Genomic DNA, 11636 nt, shown 5'->3' on the forward strand with positions numbered 1-11636 from the left:
GTTGTTGTTGTTGTTGTTGTTGTTGGATAGTACTGAGAGAAACTGAGAGGGGATAGGCAGACACCTGAAGACCTGCTGAAGACCACTTGCTAGCAAACCCCCTCCATGTGGGGAGCCAGGGACTAGAACCAGGATTCTTACACCTGTCCTTGCATTTCCCACTATTTGGGCACTTAACCAGGTGTACTACCTCAGCCCCCCCAACCCCACCCCTCTTTTATGAGTAAGAACATTTTATCACATGATTAGAGCACTGGATCTGTTATCACTCAATACTTAAAACTTCATTTCTGAGTATATAATCCTTTAAGCACTTGAGTTTTCAAATTAGTAAACTGATTTAATTTCAACACTGGACATAAATTGTTAATGTATTTCTAATAATACCTTTATTAAAATTTTAAAACTGGTTCTAACCATGACACTAGGCTTCAACCTGGAGCTACCTCATATATATATATATATATATATATATATATATATATATATATATATATATGTGTGTGTGTGTGTGTGTGTGTGTGTGTGTGTGTGTGTGTGTGTGTGTGTATTAAGAGTGGAGAGTATCATGAGGCCATCAAGCCCAGAGGTAACCCTGGTGGTATAAATTAATTAATTAATTAATGGAACTGAGGTAGAGCAGCACCTCTCCTGGTAGGACTGTGCCCAGAAGTCAGGTGGGGAAGACAGGAGGCCTGCCATACACACACTCAAGCTCCTATCACTGGTACTTTATTAAACTTCAGTGAAAATTGGGTGGTCTCAGTAGAAGACAAAATCAAATAGTGAGGGCATCTGAAAGCTTTTGCTATAAGAATACTAAAATGGAAATTGTCTTGATGTGTACATAAAGACTAATATCTATGGAGAGAGACTTGCTAACTGCCCCTGTGGCTACAGACAGACTGTGACCCACATAGTCAACGACTGCCACCTCTCCAGATTCAAAGGAGGTCTCAAAACTTTACATCAGGCTCAACCTGATGCTGTTGACTGGCTACGGAAGAAGGGCAAATGCTAGAAGAAGAAGAAGGGATGTGAAAGAGAGGTGATGCCATACACTAGTCTAATATTCTAAAATTAAGGGAAGATAATATATATATATATATACACAATATATATATATATATATATATATATGTATGTATACACACACACACACATATATATCTTCAAAAGGAAACAAGTGTGGCCTAAGAGGTGACACAGAGGGTAAAGGCTTCAGATGCTCCAGTAGGCGGTCTCAACTTAGAGTCACTGTATTTCACGAGCCAGAGTGTTGCTTTAGTTCTTTCATTTTATTTTATAAATGACTTAATACTGATTTACAAAACTGTGAGATGACAGGGTTATAATCCTATACCATCTCCTCCACCAGAGTTCCGTGTCCCCATTACCTCCATTGGAAACTGTAGTAGTTTTCCCAAGGTTACAGATGTGGGTTGACTATCTCTGTAACTGTCTATACTTAGACATACTTGCCCTTTTTTTTCTATGGTTCTGCCTTCTCTTGCTAAGTCACACCTACACCCATAGCTATTTCCAACTGTCCATCTTTTTCTCTTCTCTTTCCTGGTCCTGATAGCATTGGAGTTTAGAGCCCTGTAATCATCTTCCCCTATCATTCCTTCCCCTCTGGGAGTATGAATCAAATTTCTCTATAGGGTGCAGAAGGTGGAAGGTCTGGCTTCTGTAATTGCTTTCCTACTTAGGTCTATCCATACTGCCAGTCTGTTTCTCTCTTTCCCTAATGGGTTGGGCTCTGGAGAGATGAAGTTCCCAGACACATCAGTGAGGTTATCTGCCTAAGGAAGTCAGGATGGAAACTTGATAGCATCTGTAACTTGGTAGCTGAAATGTGGTAAGATATAAAGCAGGACAAAATGATTAATAAACAGGAACCAAAAGGTCGGAGTGGGTTGCTCTAGTTCTTTTTCCTCTTCCTCTTCAGTTTCTTCTCTCATTAAGAAATATTTTTAGAAAAATGAAAAAAAATCTCATCAAAAGCACTGGAATAGCATGAAGCTCTGTTGTGTGTATGTAAACACACACACACACACCATGGATTACAGCACTAGGGAGCTATGTTAGCAGACAATGTTAGCAAATAAGACTTGCATGCTTTATTTGTCAAGAAAAATTCCATAAAAAAAGGTAGTTCCACATAATTACCAAATGACATCACCACTTTGTGGGCAAAGATAACTAAAATAAAAATGAGGTATTTTTTAAATAGTGTAAGTTATTTGTAACCCAGTAAACAAAGGCACGTGACCAACTTGCTTTATTAATTTATTTCTTCAAAAAGTGACATATATATATATATATATATATATATATATATATATATATATATATATATATGGCACAAGAAGGTACACAAATCAGACCACTAGTCAGCTGTCTTATTATGCTGAGGAATGAACCTGGAACCTTGGGAATGAAAATTTTTTGCATAGCTATATTGCTATCTCCCTAGCCTCCAAGTTTTTAATATTTTTTTAAAGTCAACTCATTAGAGTCTCAAAAATGTTAATCATCCCACTTAGTTATAAGTGTTGGCTTTAGACTATTTACACCTTAAAAATACTTCAAGGTCAACTAAATAGCTAGCTCACTTGGATAGCGCGCTCACTGCTTTTCCACATGTAAAACCCACATTTGCCCCTAGCTCTACCATACTGAAAGGAGCTTTAGAGCTGAGGGTTAGTCTCTCTTTTTTCTCTCTCTTTTGCTCTCACTCTCAAGTCTGCAGTCTCTTTTATTTTTCCTTTTTTTCCCGATTATAGCTGAGGCTCAGTGCCTGTACTACAAATCCACTGCTCCTGAAAGCCATTTTTCTCAATTTGTTGTCCCTGTTGTTACCTCTGTTGTTGTTATTATTGTTTTCATTGCTGAGAGAGGAGGGGAAGACAGAGAGGGTGAGAGAAAGACAGACACCTGCAGACCTGCTTCACTGCTTTGAAGTGACCTCCTGCAGTTGGGGAGCCTGTGGCTTGAACTAGGGTCCTTAGACCAGTCATTGTACTTCACACTATATGTCCTTAACGTGCTATGCCACCCCTTGACTGTCCACTGCCTTTTTTTGCCTCCAGGGTCATTGCTGGGGCTCAGTGTTGGCACTACAAGTCTACTACTACTTGGAGGCATTTTTTTTCAATTTGTGGGTTGAGACAAAGAAAATCTGAGAGAAAAAAGAGGTAGAGAGGGAGAGAGAAAGACACCTGCAGACCTGCTGCACTACTTGTGAAGCTTTCCCCCTGCAGATAGGGAGTGAGGGCTCCAACCTGGATCCCTGCACTTAGTATTATGTGTGCTCAACTGGTACGCAACTGCCCAGCCACCCCCACTACCATCACCCTGTCTATCTTGCTGCCTATCTTTATTTATGTTGTTTACTTTAAAAAATTAGCATTGGGCCACTCTGACTTGTTTAAGATTTATAACGCAGGCCCAGGACAGCAGAAGCTGATTCTCAGACAGCTGACTCAGGCAAAGGCTCTCAATTTGGCTCTCCATGTTTGAAGTGTGTGTGGAACTCACACTCTAATAATGATATCTTTCTCTGTCTGAGCACTCAAGTTCATTGCATGAGGAATTCATGCCCAAGAAAAGTGCTTTTTTTACCTCTTGTATTTTTTAACCTGACAACTATTTGCATACCCAATTACAAACAATAAAGCAAAAGTATTTGGACTAAAACTTTACTCAGTAATATTTTTCCCCATGATGATTCCCCCTTTTAAATTACTTTATTGGGGGAAGGTTAATTTTTTTACAATATAGTTATTGACACATGAATACAACTTCTTTCCCTTCCCTCTCAATTTCTCTGACCTATCAAATAAGAAAAAAGGAAGAAAGGCCACTGGGAGGGGATACATGGAGTGCCAGCTATAACCCTGACAGGAATCAAAGAAAGTAGGGAAAAAAGAGTGAGAGAATGAGAGCAAGAGAGACAGCATATCCTTAAAAGCTCTTCAAGGTGTAGTGTTGGATAGCTCACGTGGGGAGCATCTACCTTAACCTGTGCTTGCACCTGGGTTTGTCAGCCAATCACTGCATGAGAGCACTTGCATGGGAGAAGCTTCACAAGAGGTGGGGATATGATGTGTTTCTCTCTGCTTTCCTCTCACTCACCCTCCCATTACTTCTCTGACTTGCAACCTTTTTGTAATTTAAAAGGAAAAAAACAGTCTAAAACGGAGTAGAGCGGTAGCATAGCAGTGCATGTGGCGCGAAGCACAAGGACCTGGGTAAACAATCCTGTTGGAGGTCCAGGCTCCCCACCTGCAGGGGCAGTGCTTCACAGGCAGTGAAGCAGGTAGGTGTCTATCTTTCTCTCCACTTCCCTGTCTTCCCCTCCTCTCTTTATTACTCTCTGTCCTATGCAGCAACAACGACATCAGTAATAGCTACAACAATAAAAACAAGGGCAACAAAAGGGAATAATAATAATAATAATAAAGCAGTCTATATCATAATCTTGAATCTACCATGTGCTTAACTAAAGAGATATGGTCATGGAAAAATGAAGGAATTAATAAGTAGGGACACATAAGTAAATAATAATTCAAAATGCCAAATTGTTCAACACACCATAAGAGAAACTATTTTATGTATGATCTCTTCAATTCAATGGTTAAAATTCCCTTTGTCCAAAACCTGCCCTCTCCATAGTCCAGAAAATACTTAGAAACAACCTGCTCTGTGGTGATGTGCTGCCACCCTGTGGATACATTGCAGAATGCATCTGAAGAGAGAAATTTTTAAACTCCCAAATGATTCTTTAGACATCAGTAATATTAGGAAATTCACTAGAGAGAGAACGCAAAGATATGCTCAGTGGTGAAGAATTGGTCTCAGTAGGAGCACTCTCCCACCACAAAATAGAACTTCTGCAGGGGAAAATTCACCAGAGCTGGAGCCATGGTGAAGGGTCTTCCCTTCTCTGTCTCTGTTGTCTCTTTTTCTTTCTATATGCATCTCCCTCTGCTCCCCTCACTCAGTCTGATTTTCATCCTCAACCTGAAACCAAGCAGATGCCTAAATAAATAGTAAATAATTTATTTACTCTTTATTTTAACGGTAAAATAAATAGTAAATAAATGATTAAAATTAAGAAATAAACCAATTTATTCAACATAGCTCATAGGCACTTCTATGTGGCTATGCATCAGAAGCATCTTTGCTCTTGTGTTTTTGATTTCTGAGAACCTTAATCTAAGCCCCAAAATGGCTCCTAAATGTGCTGCTTCTTCTAAGCCTTCTGGCTAAGCGCCAGAGGAAGATGCTTACCATCCAGGAGAAGGTGAAACTCTTGGCAAGAAAATCCTGGTGGTTGCCCACCAGTACCACTTGGATGAGTCTATAATTTGCACCATCCGTAAAGAGGAAAGGAACATCCATACAATGAAGAAGCAAAGCTAAAGGAGTGTTATTTCATGTGTAGAGGGCTCTAAGATTCTGAAAAAAAAAACACATTTAGAAGGTTGTAAACAGATTTTCTATGCTCTAACTACAGAAATATTTGATTTATAAATAAAGAATCCTACTTCATGGAAATTCACTTATCTCATTAGAGTCTGGCACAGATTAACCAAGATAAATGAGGGAAGACTGTACTGCACAGCTTATATAAACGGGCTACTAGTAAACTCAAGAGAGAAGCAGTGGGGGAGCTGGGCAATAGTGAGCAGGTTAATCACACATAGTGTGAAAGGCAAGGATCACTGCAAGGTTCCAGGTTTGAGCCCCCAGCTCCCCATCTGCAGGAAGTTGTGAAGCAGGTCTGCAAATGTCTTTCTTTCCTCCTGTCTGTTTTCCTCTCCTCTCAGTTTCCTTCTGTCCTATCCAATGACAGCAATAGCAACAACAACAATGGCAAAACAGCAACAGTGCAAAAAAGATGGTGGCCACTAGGTGCACTAGGAGCAGCACTGAGCCCCAGCAATAACACTGGACGCCAAAAAAAAATAAAATAAATAAGAGTGAAGTAGTTTGTACTCCTGCTGTGGCATCTACATATCTGGAAAGTTTTAGTGACCCCAAGCCTGGAAATGGCAACAAATGAAGTCAAAGCCCACTGGTCCATAGACCACACTGTGGAGTTGCTGAAGTGCATAGAGGATATTATTCCTCCCCGTGACAAAGAGGGATTCATAGAATCCAAAGATGGACTGGGAAAAATAAGTTTTAAAGATTTTTCTAGAGAAATATGCAAATGGGGCTGGCCAGGGGCTTAAGCACTGGGTTAAGCACATATGGTATATATCTTAAGGACCCACTCAAGGATTGTGGTTCCAGTCCCTGGCTCCCCACCTGTGGGGGCGTCACTTCACAGTGGTGAAGTGAGTCTGCAGATGCCTTTCTCTACCTCTTTATATGTACACTCCCTTCTCAAAATCTCTTTGTACCATCAAAATAAATAAATAAGTAAATAAATGCCACAGGAACAGTGAATTCGTAGTGCAGGCACTGAGCCTCAGTGATATCCCTGGAGGCAATAAATAAATAAATAAATAAATAAATAAATAGAAATGTGCAAATGGTTACATATTTTGAATAGCCTTAAAGAGAGAGCCTTAAAGAATAGCCTTGAGAGAATTAATTTTGGAGGCTAAGGAATATATTGAAAAATCCAGCAAAATGGAAACTGCTTGCCTCAGATTCTTCCATGAGCAAAGACCTCAATATTCCCAGATGTACCCCAAATTTAGCACGGAGGAACTGCCCAAGCTCAATCCCCCTCACTACCATAAGCCTAAATGGAGCAGTCCTCAGTTGTTTCTCTCTGTCTCTCTGTCTTCATCTCTCTGCATATCTCTCAAAAATAAAATAAATAATATATTTAAAAAGGGTACCCAGTACTGAAAGATTTGCCTGGGAGAAGTGATTAATTCTTTTTAAAAAGGTTCTTTACATGTATTTTCTTTACATGTATTTTATTGCTATTTTTTTCCAGAGCTTGAGATCAAATGCATGCAAAATTTATCACACAACTCACTGTTTCATGTGGAGATACAGAAAGAGAGGTAATGACACCATAGCACCAGTCCCCTCTCATGCTGTGCCATCATTCATATAGTTCAGGGCTCAAGGCTTGGTCACACACATGGCCAAGCACACAACCTGCTATTTCCCGAGTCCTAAAAAAACACTGTTTTCGATATATGTATATAAACCCCACATAAGAGACAAGAGACATACTTTTGTGGTGCTTGAACAGGGGCTCTGATCTATCCTGGGTATAAGGTCATAAATAAATTTCCTATGTAAAGATTTAGTTGACATATAGCAGAAAACTATCAGTGACTCCATAAAGGAATTCCACATATGAGGATTGTGGAAACTTCGAAGAGGAGGTAGAGCTTGAATGATTGCATGAAACCGAAAGAAACCCCATTCTGAATTAAGGCATAGAATGATTTATAATCTGAGAATAACTTGGGAAGACTTTATCAATATTTTACTGCCAACCAAAGGGGAGAAGGTGGATACAGAACTGTCCTATATCTGAATCTAAATCTCGTGACAATTTAGATAAACCCCAAATATTAATCAGTCTTTTACAGAATAATAAAATGAATTGCTATGATCTGGTGTTAGCTTCCCTTTCAGTTTAGATTTTCATTCCATCCCATCATATAAATTAAATCCCAGAGAAAGGATGTTGTAAAATTGCAGTCATTACAAACCAAACTATCTTCTCTTCTTTCTCTTCTCTTCTCTTCTGTTCATTTCTCTTCTCTCTTCTCTTCTTTCACATGATAGGACAGAAGTAAAAAGACAGAAGGGGGAAAGAGAGAAAGAGAGAGTGACCTGGAGCCATTTTCCACTACTTATGAAGCTTCCTCTCTGCAGTGTGGGACTAGAGGTACAGTCACTCCACTGGGCACACCAACTCAAACCAAATATTCTTATCTTTATATCTACTTCTGGTCCTGATGAAAAAATGCCTTGCTCGAGTAGGAACTAATGAATACTGAATTTAGTTAAAATGTCTATTTCCATGGGTAATCAAAACCAGAATGGCTACAGCACATTTAATAGAAAAACAGAAGTTGTGTGTTGTTTTGTTATTTATTTTGAAGATGTGTTAAAAATGATGAAGCCTGCCTCCCTGCCTGTCTCCCCATTTAATGCTTTTTAATATCTTCTTTATAGTAATGATTTAATAGTAGTTTATAAATTTTAAACTTACTGGGGTGTAGTTTCACATGCACCCAACTACCAAAGTTTGGTGATGTTCTGTGTTCTTAACTGTTAAACAGTTTTAACTGGACAAATAACGATGAAGCAGTCCTCTCTTTCATCTGCATTTCCTCTGTATTTTAAGTTTATCTGGGAACATTTAATGGGAGTGTAGTAAAAATGATTCAAAAACTTCAGACTGAAATAGACTGGAGGTAGTGTCTCTAGTGATAAACTGATAAACTGCCAGACTGTTACCAGCCTCTTAATCTTCCCCTAAACCCCTCTCTGACCACCAGCCACAGGTGTTTGCACTCACTGGTGATTTGGTGGATTCCTGAAGTCATTCTAGGCCTGTCTTGTTTTGGTCCCAGGTGGTCTCCTAGGAATACCAGGTGGTATTCCTAGTTGATCAGGAAGAGGAGAGGGTAGGGGAGGGGAGAGGAGGGAAAGGGAGGAAAAGAGAGGGAAGGAGAGGAGAGGAATAGATCTGCTGCTGCTCTTAACCCCTCCTCCCAGGTCTTTAATGTTTAACTCCATCCTGCAGATAAGCCAAAAGAAAGCTAAACCACCTCATTATTTCTACACCCAGAGCACAAAGTTTCTAAAAAAAAAAAAAAAAAAAAAAAAAAGGCTTACTGGAACCAGTCACTACCAATTCCCAGGCCACTGTGTCAGTAACCCTTTTTATTTTAATTTTAATCAGAGAAAGACAGACCAGAGCCTCTCTGGTCTCTTGTGCCTGCGATCAAACTTGGGACCTGGGAACCCCAGGCAGGAGAGGTGTTTTGCAGAACCACTATGCTGTCTCTTCAGCTTCCCCAGGCTTTCTGAAAGCAACAAGTTCTCTAGTGTCACCAGGGTGAGTGTGTATTTGCTGGCTATTTTGGAGGTGATGAAAAGGGGAAGGTGTCTGGGGAGGTAAGGAAGGGATGTAAGGAAGCAATTACAGAAGCCAGACCTTCCACCTTCTGCATCCCATAATGACCCTGGGTCCATACTCCAGAGGGATAAAGAATAGGAAAGCTATCAGGGGAAGGGATGAGATATGGATACCTGGTAATGGGAATTGTGTGTAATTGTACCCTTCTCATCCAATGGTTTTTGTCAGTGTTGATTTTTTATAAATAACAATTTCAAAAAGAGTTGGGAAATGGATTGCTCTGGGAAAAATAAGTGGATGAGTGGGTGAATGAATGAATGAGACCCACCCTAAAAGATACACTCTTCCAGAGATTCTTTACTTTTTAAAAAAATTATTATTTTGTGTATTTATTGGACAGAGACAGCCAGAAATTGAAAGGAAGTGGGGAGAGAGAGAGGGAGAGAGAGACAACTGCAGACCTGCTTCACCTCTCACAAAGCTTTCCCCCTACATGTGGGGACCAGGGGCTTGAACCTGGGTCCTTCCTTGTGCACTGTAATATGTGCACTTAACATAGTACACCACCACCTGGCCCCGATGTTTGCTTTCTTTTGTCTCTCTCTCTCTCTCTCTCTCTCTCTCTCTCTCTCTGTCTACCTCCCCTTTTCTTTCTGGGAAGGGTGGTGATAGGGGTGGGGATGTGGAGTTATCTTTGTAGCTTCCCTATTCAGGGCTGACTTTTGAAAAAGAGAAAAGAGACTACGTCTGGAAGCCTGAGACATTTTTCATGCAGACTCGTGAGACAGCTATTTTCAGGAAGGTTCTAGGCTGTTTACCCTAGGTGGACTTGCTTCACCTCTTGGGGGTTGGGTAGCTTATTTTTGGATTGGTTGCTGAATGGTTCATAGCCCCAATTTGTCTCCTTTTTTTTGAGAAACAGTGGTGGGCAGGTGGAGGAGGGAGAGACATCTATGAGGACTGAGGGCTTGAACCCAGGTCTTTGTGCATGGAAATGTATGCAGTCTGCTAGGTGCCTTACTGCCTGGCCCCTTTACTCCCCCCTTTACCTTTAGGGTTTACCAATGGAGACTCTGAGGGCAGGCATGGGTGGGTGGTCAGAAAGTAGCTGGGAGCTGCAATCTAGGGATCTCAGCCCAGCCTCACTCAGCTCCTGTATTTAGCCAGATCTGATAGAGATTCACCAACCCTGTTTAGTACTGCCTCTCAAGTGCCAACTGGCCTCTGAGTGTGGGCTCCATCCCCCTACAGGTGGGCAGGTCACAGTGACAGGTGCCCCCCATGGCCACCAACCACTGGACATGTAATCACAGGTCAGCAACTTGACTCCCCTTCTCAGAGGCTCCCTCTCCCCAAAGTGAGGCAAGTTATCTCTGTTGGCTAGATGTGTTTTGTATGTGTGACCCAGGTTTGAGCCCTGCCCTACCACATTGCTTTAGTATTGTAGTCTCTATCCCTCGCTGACCCCCTGCAAAACAAATAAACAAATAAACACAGAAAAAGAAATGTTGATAGTCCAAGCATTCAGGACCTGGTGTCCTATTCTCTCCAAACCTGGGTGCCACCACATCCCTTTGCAATGTGAGAGGTCAGTCTTACCTGGGTGGCCCATGGCAGAGGTAGGGGTAAGTTCAGTCTGGAAGGGAAAGAGCTCCATGATATGCCAAGAGGCATTGGCATGGGCCAGATCTCTGTGTGTGTGCCTGTGTGTCAGTACATGTGTGGGTGTTGTATGAATATAGCAGGTGTGTGTGTTCTTACATAAGCATATTTATTTTCATGTGTGTGTATTTATGTGCACATAGTATATGTGTATATATGTTTGAGTGTATTTGTGTCTGCATGTGTGTTTGTGTGTACTTCAATATGTTTTGTGTACACATATATATGTATATATATGAATATGTATATGAATGTGCATATATATCTGTGTATATGTCTACATGTGTTTGTGTGTTCTTGTGTGTTGGTGTGTGCACATGTGTGTATATCTGTGCCTGTATATATGTGTCTTGTCTATATGTGTGTGAGAGTGTAAATGTGTGTCTATATATGTGTTTATGTGAGAGAGAGAGAGAGATTGACAGAGTGCCATGGAGCCAGAGTTGACTTTCATGCCATCTGGTGTGGCCTATTTTTGTCTCTTCTCTTCTGGCTGCCTGAGGCTGAACTGAGGGGACTGATCCCTTACAGAGTTCACAGAAGAGGTGATTCTCCCCCTGCTGTTGCCCAGGCAGCCTTCACTCCTTGCCATGTGCTACCATGCCTCTGCCCTCACTACACAGAGTAATCCAGGGCTGCTTTTGAAAACCTGCCCTTCTCCATAGCCTGCCTCCCATTATCTCTCCCTCTTTTTCTTTCATCTTTTTACCTGGATCCCTGCTCAGCTCTGGCTTTTTGTGGTGCTAGGGCTTGGTCCTGGTGCCTCAAAGCTTCAGGCAGGAAAGATTTTTTTGTATCTCCAAGGCAGGCTCCTCTGCAGAAGTCACTGGGCTGCAGTGGGAGTTGGGGGTGCTTTCAGTTGACAACATGTGTGGGTGTCTCATGGATTCCACTAGAT

At 41.1% G+C, this 11636-nt stretch overlaps 1 pseudogene; it reads right to left on the reverse strand.

Annotated features, from left to right (window-relative positions):
* Positions 1-431: 431 nt before the first annotated feature.
* LOC132540192 (uncharacterized) lies at positions 432-11021 on the reverse strand (annotated as a pseudogene).
* Between the last annotated feature and the right edge of the window lie 615 nt (positions 11022-11636).

Source organism: Erinaceus europaeus, chromosome 9 (assembly GCF_950295315.1).
Source record: "Erinaceus europaeus chromosome 9, mEriEur2.1, whole genome shotgun sequence".
NCBI lineage: Eukaryota > Metazoa > Chordata > Mammalia > Eulipotyphla > Erinaceidae > Erinaceus > Erinaceus europaeus.